This window comes from Anas acuta, chromosome 1 (genome assembly GCF_963932015.1).
Source record: "Anas acuta chromosome 1, bAnaAcu1.1, whole genome shotgun sequence".
Taxonomy (NCBI): Eukaryota; Metazoa; Chordata; class Aves; order Anseriformes; family Anatidae; genus Anas; species Anas acuta.
In genome coordinates this window covers 44,413,568-44,427,659 of record NC_088979.1, presented here as the reverse complement: position 1 = coordinate 44,427,659, position 14,092 = coordinate 44,413,568, and positions in this window count along the sequence as shown.

Below are 14,092 nucleotides of genomic sequence, written 5' to 3'. Positions count from 1 at the left end.
GGGAAGGTCAAATGGGAATACACTGAAGCATGTGTTTAACTGTTTTACTAGATGAGGCAAAGAGCAACCAGCATGTTGGAAGATAAACTCCACCCGTGTAGTCCTTTGATCAGAAAAAAATAAATAAATAAAAATAAAAAAGTTATATGAAACCTCTAAAGTTTTTGCATATATTATGCATTTGGGACAAGCAAGCATTCAGGATTTGCTATTGGAAGATCAAGCAGCAGTCTCTCTCCTGTATATTGAAGAGAGGGAAGAACAAATTGTCAAAGGTAAGAAAATGAACAAATTGTCATGGTGAAAGAAAAAGAGTATCAAACAGATGTCTCATGAAGAATTCATCTTATTTCTGAAAGATAAAAATGGAGTACATAGCATTACTAGGATTTTATTAAGAACTTGTTTTAACATCCCTTTCCTGTCTCTAAATTTATTAATGCCTAATTATTTGGGTCTTGTAATACTGTTGCTGCTTTCTTCAGTTCAAAAAAAAAAAAAGACAATACAAAAAGAAAGCACAACTGAATCAAATATGCTTAAAGGTTCAGAGGTACAAATAGAAATAAATATGGTGACACAGTGTCTTGTGTAATAAATGAACTGTCAGAAATCTTTAGGCCATTTTTTCTCATTTTTTTCTCGTGCACTTAAATGATCATCAGTAATACAGAGGATAATCAAGTCCTCTATATTCCTCTAGGCATCTGTGGATCACTTTTAACACATTTTTAACATGGAAAAAAATAATGGGATGTTAGCATTATTGGTGGTGGTAGAAAAGTTTTCCATAAGTGTATGAGGTAGGAAGCAGTGTGATTTCAGCAGACACAGAAAATATGTAACAGATCTAAACTTAGCACTTGTCACCGTATGGCGTCATCAGACAGCAAATTTGTTACTGCTGAACAGACTCTATGCACCAAAAAGTACTTATAAAGGTCTGATCTCTGCAATGATAGCATAGATATATTTTACCAGGATCAGTATATTTACATGTATTTCATTCAGTCTACATATCTGTATATATTGAGACTAATATTAATTCTCATTCAAACAGTAAATTCATACGGCTGAATTGCCTAAAATAGCCTTTCATTTTCTACCATCTCTGTAGGGCAGAAGCTTTTTATTGAAGACTTATTCTCAGAGCACAGGAAAATTGCACAACTATATACAAACAAGGATAGGCTGAGTACAAATAGCACAAAGCTGAACCAGTGGAGGTTCAGATAAGATATTAGGATTTTTTTTTACCATAGAACAGGCTTTCTATAGCAGTGGTTGAGGTCCCATGCCCGTCAGTGTTCAGGAGGCATCTGGATAATGCCCTCAATAGTATGCTTTAATGTTTGGTTAGCTCTAGTTTGGTCAGACTTGGATTTTATGACCTTTGTAGGTCCCTTCCAACTCAACTATACTAGTCAATTTTAATTGATTCAATTTGATTTGATACTCTATGATGAGATTGTGTCATGTTACTTAGGTTTCATTTTAACTGTCTTCAAACACTGCAAGTATGAAATCCAGCATCTCTGCCTGTTCCATCTGAACATCACAAAACACTTCTTTACCGTGAGGATGACTGACCACTGTCAGAGGTTGCACAGAGAGGTTGTGGAGTCACCTACCCTGGAGATATTTAAACACCATCTGTGCATGGTCCTGGGCAACCTGTCTAGGTGGCTCTGCTTGAGCAGAGGTATTGGACCAGATGGTCTCCAGAGGTCCCTTCCAAACTCAGACATTCTGTGGTTCTGTGACCTCCAATGCCAACAAACGAAGCCTTGTGAGGTAAGACTTTCAAAGGAAGGATTATAAGGAACTGGGTAAGGATAGGTAAGAAAAATGGATAGAACAGGGAATTTGAGTAACTTCCAAATATTTAGGATGAAAAGATACCTCAAGCTACATCTTAAGTAAATTTTAAGCTTATCTTATTCACTATGCATTTTGCCATGTGAGACTCCTAAACTTCAGTCATTTGCCTTTACTACTTCTCACTATTAAGACTGTGGGAAGAGAGAGCAGAACACAGGCCACTGGAACTCCTACATGATATCCAGAACAAAACTTACACTAAACATGAAACACCTTCCACCTTTAATATACATTTACAATAATTTACAATTTTTTATGATACCCTTGCAATCTGATGCCTGTTAAACCAACTGGAAACCTTACCAAAGCCATTAAGAGTTTCTTCATAAAGTTATCTGAAATGTGACCTCTCAGTGTCTCTGCAGTGGTGAGATCTACCTGTTGATGTCAGATGCAGCAGCTGTTTCAAATTCCCTGTTCTCTTTAATAATTTCATTCTCTGGTAAAGCCAAATTCTCCTTTCAGGAGTTGTAAGTGCTTTGGGTGGAAAGTCAAAAGAACTCACCCAGTAAGGCATAATTCCCCTTTTTGGTCCACAACTCTAAAGTTCTTTTAATAAGGAGTTTTTTTGACTGACTTTCAGAAGGCTTCTTCCTGTATTGGATCTTGGTTATCTGCGGCAATGTCTGAAGTCCCTATCTGCGTAATCTAAAATAGTTTAGACATTTTTTTCAGCTTCCTAAAAATTATTAAGTACTTTTCTTCTGATAGTATTCAAAGAAATCTTTCAAGACTTCATTCACACATCAGTTCATGGGTCAGCTGTATGTTATAATCCTGACATGAGTTTATCTAACTGGATACAGGAGTCTTTTGAGATGTAACCAGATTTCCATTCTTTTGAGCAGTTTCATAACGGAAATATGTTGCTTCATCTGTAAAACACCTAAAAAGTGTAACTGTTCTGTTACATTCCTGAATAGTTTAGTTAATCAGCAGTTAAATCGTGTAATTTACTGTGAATGCATTTAATTTTACTTAGGTTGGATATTTAAAACCACATAACAAAGATTTGTTATGTTTCTGTCAGGTTGCATTCACATCAGACTTGGGAACTACGTAGGTACTTAATGAAGTGTTTCCATACAGAAAATCATGACTGAAGTTTGGTAAGCTTGGATAAACCAACAGATGTCCAAATGATTATTTAAAGGTCTTTTGAACTTGGTCAAGTTGTGTTTCATGACAACCTCATGGTATGAGTTCTCTCAAATGATTCCTAGCTTTGGCTGGACCAAAAATATATGGAAATTTCAATTTTGTAGAAAATACTGACAGAGGCATAAATAAACCAACAGCAAATAATTCCCTTTAAGCATTTTAAAATAAAGTTAAGTAGGTTTGATTGGTTTGATTCTGGAAAGGGTTTTAATTAATTTTGTTCAATGACGGGTCTGTGCTTCTTATAATATTATTTCTTTACAAATGAAGTAATTTTGTAAAAGTATCAGGAATAATAATTAAAATTAGCAATCACTTATGCTAAAGTAGGACATTATAATACATTTGCAAAAGATTCTATAGTGACTGTATGACTTTATATCACAGTTAAACACAGCAAAAGAAATTGTAGAAGAAAGAAATCAGGAGGGAAGAACAAGACAATTATAAAAATATTAAAAGGGAATAGGATCCACAAAAAAAAATAATAAAATAATAAAAGGGGTATGTTTCAAATGCCTAGAGTTATGTTAGGAATCAGGAGCTGATCTGTCTTATTAACAGCAAACTCACACAGCGGCTTGTTGAAGTAGCTAACACCTTTGCATCAGTTTTTCCACTTTTAACAAGAATACTTATCAGCACAGAAGTAATGGTTAAAGTTAGATTATCCTTTGTGAGATAAAAATTAATCTTTGGAATCTTACACCTTCAAAAAGATGTGCAATTATTAACTAGCTTATTTAATCAAAAGTTTTTAAAGCATAAAACATCATGACAAGATTCTTTTAGTAGAACTCAAACAGCCAATAAAAATGTTTTTTCTTCACATGTAGAAATAAATCGTTTGTATAAAATAGAAATTGCCTGCTGTGCTTTTTATGAAAATAACAGTAGCACTTCAGACAATGAAGCTGAGGGTGGGACTACTAACAGTTATAAATACAACATTAACAACGTCATTGTATTTCCCTTGACTTCCACACTTGTATCTCTGGGGAAATAAAGGCCCTGTTACTTACTAACTTGAATTCCTGTCATTGTACTTTGAGAATCAGTTGCTTGAGATGAAAACTTACAACATATGCCTAAGGTTATCATATCTAGGGTCATACACAAGCACTCATGTACAGTTAAAAGATTTTTTTTTTTAATTGGGACAGAGAGAGAGAGACACATGCAACAAACCAGAGTAAACAAAACATAGTATGATGGCAGAAATAATAGCAGGAAAATGGAAGATCTCCCACAGCATTTTTCATTAGAAAATAACTATACTGTACCCTGACAATAGTAATTTTATTTTTAAGTTTTCAGCTAGTCCAAAGTGATGATGTGTCAAGCTTTGCAAAAACACCAATTCCATCATTTCCTTCCTGGTATCTTTGTCTTCCTCCTGTCATTACACAGTTAAAATGAAGTGATGATATGAAAACCTTAAGCAAAATTCTTATCCTGTACTCAAGCTAAAGCCAGTGGGTACTTACGTCTCAGCATTTGCTAAAAATCTACCCTACATTAAAGCAGAGCTGCTGCTAAACTTCCTCCATCAAGCTAGCAAATTTCTTTCCCTCTAAAAATATAGATTTTTTGTTTAGAAAAGTCTGCATTAATGTCATTACCTGTTAAATTTCATTATACACTTATAGGCCCTTATTTGATTGGTGTGGAAACCTGTTGGTCCAGGAATTCAAATGCCATCTCAAACATGATCTGGCTGTCCCTCAAGGGTCTCATTCAAAAGAAATTATTGGAAACATAAACAAAACACAGGAACGCAGTCACGCAGGAACAGAGGAACACAAGAGCAGTGGTTTTAGGCTGCATTGGGGTGTTTCTCCGTAACTCATTTGTGCTTGTGTGTATTTTACTTCGTATTTTACTTCATATTCTCATACGTCATATGTATTTTACTTCATATTTTACTTCAAGAATCTCTCAAATGCTTTGGAGAAATAAGGCAGCACAGTAGCAGCAGTCATTTATTTTGGGGTTGGATATTACAATTCTTTGCTATTTCCAGTTTGTTTGAATAATCTATAGCTGACCATTTTAAAAGGAATTGCCAAATGACAGTATCAGTTATATGGGAATACAGCAGCATCACTTTCTTGTCACAATATTGCTCAATCTGTGTAGTTAAGATAAGTCAAGGAAGAGTCTTTTCACTTCTAGCCCCTGGACTATGGCTACTTCTCTGATAGTGAAAAAATATGTCCAAGCTATTCCATGGCATTGAGGCGGAAAGACTTGGGACAGCCAATATCCTTACAGTTACATTTCCAGTATTCAAGACAGAATAGTAGTACCCTAAATGATCATTGGGAATAGCTCTTTCCCTGCTAATTCTGGAAGCATGAACAGATATTGTCTGGGAGCAACATAACTAGACCACCAGACCCAATGGTTTAACAGCATAGAATTCCACTTTTGAATGGGAAATAAAGTTTCTGAATACAACAGAAAAAAAGCTGGTTTGTGAAACAATCCAAACCTAAGCCTAAATGCATTATCTAGTTCTAAGCATTGTGAAGCCATGTTGTGGCCCCATATTTTCAATACAGCCAAGATCAAGACATTTTGGAAATCTTGTAATATAATTTAAACTGCTGAAATTTGCAGCATCTATTGTGAACCCAGAAAAGGCTGAATGATTATCCAAACCAAACCTTTGGAACTTGATGTGTTCATCCATCACTACAAGAAAAGCCTTTTTCAGTATATGCTGTGCTTCTCAGTCCTTGATTTTCATGTCCTGTTGTTCTAGGTTGTACTTCCAAATTCATTGCCCATTGCATGAAATCCAAACGAATTGTAATGTCAATTTATTATATTGACAAAACGTCAGTGGACACTAGACACTAACTCCAAGCCAACAACATATTTCACTTGGAACCAAGTCCAGGTTTCAGGCCAGTTTTGCAGAGACCGAACCTGGGAAGGGAGGGGAGGGGAGGGAATTCACCAAAGATATTTGTTATTAATGACCCCATCTTATCCTTCCAGAAGCCCAATGGGAGAGCTGTTATTGATTTCCAGAACAGTAGGATTGGGTCCAAATTATGTGAATCAGTGCCAAATAAAAGTTTGTTTTGGTCTGAGGTTTTGGCTAGTTCCTTATGACAAAAATAGAGATAAAGGAAATGTTTCCTCTTGATCATGTGTATTAACCCATTTGAATCAAAGTATGTGTTACACTCCGATTGTGATTTTAGAAATGGAAACTGTAAAGAACCAACAACAAGCAACTGTCTAGAAAAACTGATCCAAATTTATTGGTGATAATTGAAGTTACACGTGGCTACTAAGTTTATTAAGGAACAGAAATTAAAAAGATAAACAAATGACAAAGAGGTGATATATCATCTGGTTTTGAGTGATCATAAAATGTATGTGACAAAACAGAGAAAGATGAGGAATCTCAAGTAATGCAACTAACAGAAACAGGAAAAAGCTCATTCATTTTTTAACTTGTGTATCCTATCCTAAACATTCTTCCCACTAAAGCTCAGACACTGGTGTTCATTTCATCTAGTTTAAAACATCTAGAAGCCTGGCAGTTAACAGAGATTAGTAGATTATCTAGAAGGCAAATCCTTTGATCAATCTCGTGTCCTAATCTCCAGAGGCAGCTAATCATCTTCTGAGACAGCTGGTTCCAGTCATGTAAAAAAAACTTATAGAAGATACTCCAGGTTTAGCATCTATCATGCCGATGTCTAGCTGAGAAATGACTCTCATGCAGAGTACAGCCTCTAGCACACTATTTATGGGGAAACAAGGAAATCAGGTAAAACAGAACTCCATTTAGCCAGAACCTGTCCACCATTGCCTAGTCATTGCTGTAGGCCTTATTTGCATCAGACACATCACTTTGAGACACAACACATCACTCCACTACACAGACATCCTATGGCCAACCCACAGTGACCCATTATCCTATTTAGATAGCTCTGCACCTAGATCTAAAAAGGGATAGGCTTTTCCTTCATATTCCACAGCTGTCAGTCCCCTCTCATCTGAGCCTGAAACCCTTCTGTTTTTGCCACATGACCCTTTTCCATCGTTTCTCATCTTCTCCACTATACGTGTTACAAGTGAACCCTGATCTAACTGTGAAAGTTCTGCCTGCTAACATTTGAGATTACTAACTGCATGTCATTCTTCCCTAAGAAGACAAGGCCAAGTTCTACCATCATCCTGTCTTCAAGGCTTCTGTGGGACTTGCAGGCCATGTCTGTATCAGTAAATAGAATTATCCAGGAACCTAAAGGTCAGCAGCATGACACAAACTGGTTGCAGTCATTTAAATCCTTTCCCTTCCCCCTCATCCCCACATGCATACACACCCAAACCGAGCTGGCTGTGTCCAGATATCTCACTGGGACAGTTTGTACCATGTATTACCCCTGCAACACACCCAGACATTATCTAGGACAGCACTAGCTGGCAAAGACATAACAACACTGCTGTGTGGGGGTTCTTAAAAGAGATTCAACATCCATCAGTTAATAAGAAATACATGGAATTACTCTTTCTTGTTTGCCAAACCTTGCTCTTGCACAAGTGTTTAGATCCGTAATTGTTCATGGTACATAACAGACTGACATGCTCTTGAAGCAAATCACCTGCCAAGGGGAGGTAATAAGTGGGATGTGAAGCCTTCAGAGATTATGTTTGACTCACATTCTTAAAAACAGATTCATCATTCAGCTGCTGATATGCCACATATCCACACAATTGCAGTTAACATGAAAAAGTTAGGGAAGGAAACCCTTTCTCTAACTGTTCCCTTCCTTTTTGTTTCAGGCCCAAGAAATATATTCATCAGCTTCATGTTTGGCCTGTTGAGCTTGATGGGGTTTAAAATGGTACAAGAGGTAAAAATGTTGCTAAAAATAGCAACTGAAAAAAGAGTGATGAGAAAGGGAGTGGACTGTCTCTTTTTTTTTAGCACTGAGGGCAAGCACAGAGACAGGAGGGCAGACTCATGGCTGGTCTGTAGTATAGCATTATTAACTAGTCCTAACTCTGTTATACTATCAACAAACAGCAATAAATCTGCATCTCTGCATTTATCAATCCCTAAAAAGGGTATAAATTTGGTAGGAATTAATCTTGTTACATTCGTACTAACAAGTAACTTTTAGCAAATCAAATGTTACTAGAAAAACTATCACACAGCAGAGAAAATTACAATTGCATTATTAAATATTATGGTATCTTATCTTCTTTGCCCTAATTCTCATGGCTTTTTGCCCTTTGCATCTGGACTTCTGGCATAACACAACTATGAAATAAATGTGCATTTCAGCTAAGTGTTTCAAAGGAAGGACTGCATCAATCTTAATACACAGGAATCATGTCTGAGGGATGTAACTTGTATTTATCCAGGAAATTCTCACTAAAATAAAGTGTCTTGTTTGCAAGGGCATTCTGTGTCTAAAATAGAGGAAGTAGTGATCTTCATGCACGTCATTAAAGTAAGGAGGCTACACATCTGTAGTGAGGACATGGGGGAATGGGTTATCATTCTCTTATATTTGACCTAAAAATACAACTTTGGCACTTTATTTTTAACATAATAGGAGCAAGTTCTTTCTGCTGACAATGAACAGAAATAAGGGAAATGGCTCAGATATAACAGAACCCTCTCTGACACTTCTCCCAAATTAGAATGACCTTTTTGGAAGCTGCAATATTTGCACTTGCTTTTCTTCATTATCATTTAATTTTCTGTCTCTGATTCTAATGAGAAACATAAGTGATGAGGAAACAAGTGAAAGATAGCTATTGCACAATTTCTGTTCTGACTAGAAAATAAAAATTGTAGAAGTGGCCATATACCCAGTTTTCAGTGTGCTAAAACTACTTCCAAAAACTTCTCAGAGCTGCATTTATTTGCTTAACCAAACTGAGCGTACAATCCAGGTAATATAAGGAAATACAATGCTGTCATCTTCTGCTCAGTTACTATGCGCATTTTACATGGACTTATTCTAAAAGAAAATCACATATAGATGTCAGACAGACCAGAGAAGAGGAACACATGGCACACGCACAAAGTCATGAACCATTTGCTTTGCTGTGCAGATTAATGAAAACAGAAGGAAAAAGATGTGCTAGAGTTGGGTTTGTAGGCCACCTGGAGACTGAAATTGCTGAGAACAAGAAATAAGTAATGATCAAAACTGGGAATGGTGAGAATGATGTGAGGCAGAAGAATCATGAAAACCACAATATCTACTTGTAATTTTTCAAGATGCTGGTTATTTACCTGGAGAATTTATTACCTGAGTACAGAGAGTATTTCAAGATGGACTCATTTGGACTGAAGCTAAGTTTGGAACTACCTTTCTAAGACTTTCTCACCTTTACATAGCGTCTTTCTGGAACTTAAGGCTGAAATTTCATTAGAGAACTAAAAGTACTTTATTAGTCTGCTTATTGCAGAATGACTGCCCTTACTCCATTATAGTTGAAAAGACTATAAATACATTTGTAAGAAGACACTGGCTTTGTGAAGTACTCAAAGTAGTTTCAAGCCTCCACAAACAGAAAATGAGCAAAATCAAGTTTCCAGAGGTGAAAATTGACACCATAGAAGAAAAATCAACAAATTTCATCTACAAAGGACAAGAGAGAGGACAGCAGCAAGATTTGAATACCAGTTTTATTCAGGCCAGATATCTGGATGCTATTAGTTAGTCTATACACCTGTGAATGTGGAGGTCTCTCTGCACATTATAAAAGATCTATATTCAGAAATTCTGAAGCAGAAGGACAGGAGAAGAAACAAGATGGTTGTACTGAGAAGAAAGTATTCTGTGGCTGTGGCTTCCAGGAAAGTTCAAATTCTTCTATGGAAAAAATTCAGCAGATGAGGTCAAGGCTACAGAAAGTACTTGAGATATCACAGGAAGAGATATGCCAGAAGCAAGATTTCAATGCCTGGATGAAAAAGCCAGAAAGATCAGGGAAAACTGGGAAAAGGAAAAAAAAAAAAAAAAAAAACAGGTTCAGAGAACAGTTAAAGGAAAAGAGACAGAGCAGAACCTCTACAAATGTAGAAGACTACATTTGTACCTCATGAAAACAAGGGAAAAATGAAGCTTGAACTGAAAGAATGCCATATTAGGGAAGCTTACTTGGAAAAATAAATACCATCTGTAGAAAGTCTCCAGCTCAAAAAAATACAATACAATACAATACAATACAATACAATACAATAAAGTAAAATAAAATAAAATAAAATAAAATAAAATAAAATAAAATAAAATAAAATAAAATAAAATAATAAAATAAAATAAAATAAAATAAAATAAAATAAAATAAAATAAAATAAAATAAAATAAAATAAAATAAAATAAAATAAAATAAAATAAAATAAAATAAAATAAATAAATTGTGGGAGGAGTTGTAAGAAGTCATTTCTGATTGATGTTGGGGACAATATGATCATGCTGGCCTGGAATTTCAAGAGAAAGAGGTATAGGATCCCTTCTCTAGCAAAGCAGAGAGAGAAGGAAGGCTCAGGAAGGGAAGGTCACTAAAAAATTATATGTGAAGGTCAAGGATGGGGAGAGAGCTAAAAACAAGTTAGGGGGAACTTTTCCCTGGAGAAATCAAAATGTATTTTTGAGCAGGAAGTAGCTTTGGAGAGTTCCTCTTGAAACAAGAATACTCTATTTCCTGGAGATAAAAAATAGATTGCTGTTAGGAGAAAAGAGGTCCACTTCAGAGAGCAGTGGCTTGATCTGACAACAAATATATTAGCAGGCTACCAGGAGTTTACTGTAAGTCTGTAGACTCAGAAACAAGCAAGACAATGTTCTTTCAATGGCTACAAGTGGAGTGGGTGCCATGGAGCACAGGTCTGTGCAAGCCAGATACAAGAGTTCTGGGCTCCCTGGTGCAAGAGATATATGGAGCTACTGGAGAGACTTCAGTGAAGGGCCGCAAAGATGATTAAGGGGTTGGAGCATCTTTCATGTGAGGAGAGGCTGAGAGAGATGGGACTCCAGCTGGAAAAGAGAAGGCTCAGGGGAGATCAAGGTGTATACACACCTGAAAGGAGTGTATGGTGGTGCCAAGCTCTTTTCAGTGGTAACCAGTGACAGGACAAGAGGCAATGAACATGAACTAGAACAAAAGAGTTTCCCTCTGAATATTAGGAAATACTTCCTTACTGTGACGGTGCCTGATCGTTGACACAGATTACCAAAAAGAGTCTCCCACCTCCATGGTGATATTTAAAATCCATCTGGACATGGTCCTGTTCAACTTGCTCAAGATGTCCTTTCTTAAGCATGAGCATTGGACCAGATGACCACCAGAGACTCCCTCTAACCTCAACCATTCTGTGATTCTGTGAAGATTGGTGATGATGGTACTCATGGGTACCAAGCTGGTTCATCTGAAGGACTGAAGTCTTCAGAAGATGTCACACAAAATTAAAGCATTTAGAAAACAAAATGGATTCTAGGGGGGGAAGAAAAAGAAAGAAACAAAACAAACAAAAAACTCCAATGCACATGGGGGAAAAAAGACAGCAAACTAAAGAAGCATCCTTTGTGTAACAACAGAGTGGTTTGTCTCTTTACACAGGACTTAGAAGTTGTGAGTCAATACCTATAGAGGTTCTATTAAGGGATTATTAGTGACATTGCACCTGAGCGAAAGAATGCACTTAGGCCATTAAGTCTGCATTGTGTGCCAAAGTAATGTAAAACATGACTGGAATGGAATAAAAGATTTTGAAGCTAAAATCATCTTGGTAATGTGCCTGTGTCATGGTTCCGCTCGAGTGGGCAGCCGACCTCCACCACAGCTGCTCTTTCACTCCGCTCCTCAAAGAGGAATGGGGAAAAAATAAGATGAAAAGGGCTGAAAGTTTGAGATAAGGACAAGCAGATCACGCAGTAATTATTGTAATGGGCAAAACAGACTCGGCATAGGGAGATAGTAAGATTTATTGCTTATTAGTAACAAGCTAGAGAAGTGAGAAACAAAGGAAAGAAACCAAAAGCACCTTCCCCCCCATCCACCCACTTCAACCTCCTCCCCCCGATTGGTGCAGGGGAACAGGGGAATGGGGGTTATGGTCAGTCTACAGAGCTTCTTCTCTGCCGCTCCTTCTTGGTCACTCTCGTCTCCTGTGCTGTGGGGTCCCACCCACGGAATACAGTCCTTGATGAACTGATCCGGCGTGGGCTTCCCACAGGCAGCAGCTCTTCCGGAGCTGCTCCAGATATGGGTCCATACCACGGGGTCCATCCCTCAGGTGCAAACTGCTCCAACCTGGCTCCCCCACGGGCAGCAGCTCCTGCCAGGTCACCTGCTCCTGCGTGGTCTCCTCTCCACGGGCTACAGGTCTGGCCCGGAATCTGCTCCGGCATGGGTCTTCCACAGGCGGCAACATCTGTCGGTGCAGGGCCACCTGCTCCACCGTGGTCTCCTCCACGGGCTGCAGCGTGGAACCCTGCTCCACCGTGGTACTCCATGGGCTGCAGGGCGACGTCCTGCTTCACCATGGTCCTCACCACAGGCCACAGTGGACTTCTTCTCCAGTGCCTGGAGCACCTCTCCCCCTCCTTCATCATTGACTTTGGTGCCTGCAAGGCTGTTCCTCACTCCTCTCACTCTCCCAGCTGCTGTGTGGCGCAGTGGTTTTTTCCCTGTCTTAAATATGCTCTCACAGAGGCGTAAAACAGCATCGTTTATTGGCTCGGCTCTGGTCAGTGGTGGGGCCCTTACCAAATATGGGGCAGCTTCTAGATCCTTCTCACAGAAACCACCCCTATGGCCCCCTGCTACCAATACCTTGCCACGTAAACCCACTACACAATAACAAAGTCAGGGGTTGAGGCTCCTTCCAGAGGCCACTTTCAATTTAAAAATAAAACAAAACAATATAAACAAACAAAAAATGACCATATTTATATGAACATATTTGTTAATTGTTGAAGACTAGATTTTGCTGCAAAATGTAAAAGATAACAAAAGCACATAAATTTATGCCTGTTTTCAATACTGTAAAAACTGGGTTTGATGATCCCCTGAGAAAACATACATCTATAGTAACTACTAAATGTCTTTGTAGAGTACAAAACCTTTAGCAATACCTTGAAAAATGTAGTTAAAGTTGCAACCTCAGCAAACAGCTGCACTGATTTGAAATAAATAAAAAAATGTGGTTTTATTTCATAAGAAAATGATGATCTGTGTTTCACAAACAACTCCTACAAAAAGTGTGATCAGTAGGACTGATAGTATTGGAAGCTTCCTAAAAGGTATCAGACAACTTTAGTCTTCATCATCCATAGGATTATAGAATCATTAAGGTTGGAAAAGACTTCCAAGATCATCTGGTCCAACCATCCCTCTACCACTACCATCACCCACAAAACCATGTTCCTAAGCACTATGTCCAACCTTTCCTCCACAGCCTCCCTGGGCAACCCATTCCAATACCTGACTACTCTTTCTGAGAAGAAATGTCTCTTAAATTCCAACCTAAACCTCGCCCGGCACATCCTGAGACCATTCCTTCAGTCCTATCATTAGTTATGTGCAAGAAGAGGCCAACACTCAGCTCCTCACAACTTTCTCTCAGGTAGTTGTAAAGAGCAATAAGGTCTCCCCTGAGCCTCCTCTTCTCCAGAATAAACAACCCCAGTGCCCTCAGCCGCTCCTTGTAGGACTTGTGTTCCAGGCCCTTCACAAGCTTTGTAGACCTTCTCTGGACACACTCCATGGTCTCAATGTCCTTCTTGTGGTGAGGGGCCTAAAACTGAACACAGTACTCAAGGCGCGACCTCACCAGAGCAGAGTACAGGGACACAATCACCTCCTTGCTCCTGCTGGCTACACTATTCCCGATACAAGCCAGGATGTCATTGGTCTTCTGGGCACACTGCCAGTTCATGCTCAAGGCAAGCTTTGATACACCCCCAGATCCCTTTTCCTCTGCACAATGTTTGACCCACTCTGCCCCAAGCCTGTAGCATTGTATGGGATTGTTGTGATAAAAGTACAGTACTTGGCACTT